The sequence below is a fragment of the Propithecus coquereli genome, unplaced genomic scaffold (assembly GCF_000956105.1).
Source record: "Propithecus coquereli isolate 6110/MARCELLA unplaced genomic scaffold, Pcoq_1.0 Scaffold409, whole genome shotgun sequence".
NCBI classification, from domain to species: domain Eukaryota; kingdom Metazoa; phylum Chordata; class Mammalia; order Primates; family Indriidae; genus Propithecus; species Propithecus coquereli.
The window spans coordinates 1,621,613-1,624,235 of NW_012149830.1; positions in this window are offsets into that span (position 1 = coordinate 1,621,613).

A 2,623-nucleotide genomic window follows, 5' to 3' on the forward strand; every position below is an offset into this window, starting at 1 on the left:
ACTCCTGACCTTGAGCGATCCACCCGCCTCGGCCTCCCAGAGTGCTAGGATTACAGGCGTGAGCCACCGCGCCCGGCCTGACCTTGACAGTTTTGAGGAGTACTGGTCATATTTTGTAGAATGTCCTTCAAATGGGATTTATCTGATGTTTTTCTCATCATTAAACTAGGGTTATGAGTTTTGGGGAGGAGGACCACAGGGATTGGGTGCCATTTTTATCATGTTGTATCAAAGGTGTATACAGTGGTCTCTCCTTGTCTGTGAGGGATTGGTTTCAGGACCCCTGCAGATACCAAAATCTGAGGACACTCAAGTTCTTTATATAAAATAGTGTAGTATTTTCATATACCTTATCATGTCCTCCCCTATACTTTAAGTCATCTCTAGATTACTTACAGTACCTAATATAATAATATAAGTGCAATATAAATAGTTGTTATACTGTATTGTTTTTTATTTGTATTTTTATTGGGTTTTTTTGGAACTTCTTTCTTCAGGAGACATAGATTCAGATTGCCCTGAATATATGTTCCCTGAATATTTTTGACCGAAGTTTGGTTGAACCCGTGGATGCAGAACCCACAGATAGGGCGAGCCCACGGCCCTATCAACATGACTTGTCACTGTTGATGCTGACCTTGATCACCTGGCTGACGTAGTGTCTGTCAGGTTTCTCCGCTAAAGTTACTGTCCCTTCTCCCCCTTTCCATACTGTCCTCTTTGAAGGAAGTTACCATGTGCAGCCTACATTTAAGCAGTGTGGAGTTATGATCGACCTCTGTGAGGGCAGGGTATTTGCATAAGTTGTTTGGCATTCTTCTGTGTGGGTGTCTCCCTCATTTGTTTAGTAATTCAATCATATTAGATTGGTATGCACTCATGGATATTTATTGTTTTAAATAACAGCTTTGTTGAAATATATCCACATACCACACAACTCACCCACCCATTTAAAGTGTAAAATTAATTGGTTTTTAGTATAGTCATGGAGTTGTGCAACCATCAGCACAATCAATTTTACAACATTTTAATGACCCTCAAAAGAAACCCCACACTCTTTAGCAGTCTCCCCTCATTTCCTTCCAACCACCCCAGTCCTAAGCAACCACTAATCTACTTTCTGTCTCTACGGCTCTGCTTGTTCTGGACATTTCATATAAATGTAATCATATAGTGTGTGGTCTTTTGCAACTATCTTCTTTCACTTAGCATAACATTATTAAGCTTCCTTTATGTTGTAGCATGAATCAGTACTTTGTTTCTCTTTATTGCTCAGTAATATTTCATTATATAGATACACCGTATTTATCTATTCATACATTGATGGGCATTTGTGTTGTTTCCACTTTTTGACTATTATTGCTAATGTTACTACAAACATTTGTATGCAATTTTTTGTGTAGACATATTTTCATTTATCTTGGGTATATACCTAAGAGTGGACTCGCTGGTTATATGGTAACTATGTTTAACCTTTTGAGGAACTGCCAGACCGTTTTCCAAAGCAGTTTCACATTTTACATTCCCACTGGAAGTGTATGAGGGTTCCAGTTTCTCCACATCCTTGCCAACAGTTGTTATTATCTGTATGTTTGATTATCGTCATCCTAGTGGTCAATCTCTGAATATTCTTCCCCACTTCCAAACCCTCCCCATCCTCTAGTAACCACTATTCTACTCTCTACTTCTATGAAAACAACTTTTTAGATTCCATGTAGGAGTGAGATCACGTGGTATTTGCCCTTCTGTGCATGGCTTATTTAATTTAACATAATATTCTCCAGGCTCATCCATGTTACTGCAAATGGCAGGATTCCATTCTTTTTTGTGGCTGAATAGTATTCCATTGCATTTATATACCACATTCTTTATCCATTCATTCATGAAGGACATTTAGGTTGAGTCCGTATCTTGGCTATTGTGAATAGTTCCAAGAAGCCATTTTAAATTGGAGAATGGTATTAGAAACTAAGATTTGATTGCTAGTTATGTACAATCCTTTAGTTTTTAATGTTGCAAGTATTTTCTTCAAATTTGTCAATTCTTTTAATACATGGAATGTATATATTTTGAATGCTCTCTTGTATTTAAAAGCCTTCTGGAAGGATAGTATTTTGGCAGGCAGATATGTGGTGGTAGGGGGCATTCCAGGTAGAAGAGACACATGGAGGCTGGAAAGTGCAGGATGTATTTGGAACAATAAGAGCTGATGGTTTTGGCTGGGGGATTCAACCTGTGTAGAGAGGAGTATGAAATAGGACTCAAGAGAGATTAGAGCCACGTAGTGATAAGGCTTGAATACCAAGCCAAAGAGTTTATATTTAGTTTGTTAAACAGTGGGAGTCATCGAATGTTCTTGAGCAGGGAAGAACGCTCAGAAATGTGGTTTGTGGGTAACAAGGAGGTTTTCAACTTCTACTAGGCAACTGGCTCTCCTATTTGATACAATATTGACCTCAAGGGATACTGTTTAAGTTGGAATTATTTTGTTTACAGGTGAAAGAAACCTGCACCCAAACTGGCTAAAGCAAATAAAATTTAAAAAACCACTCCCCACCACCAAAAGCCCCAAAACTAATTGGTTCATTTTTCTTTCTTTCTTTTTCTTTTCTTTTCTTTCTTT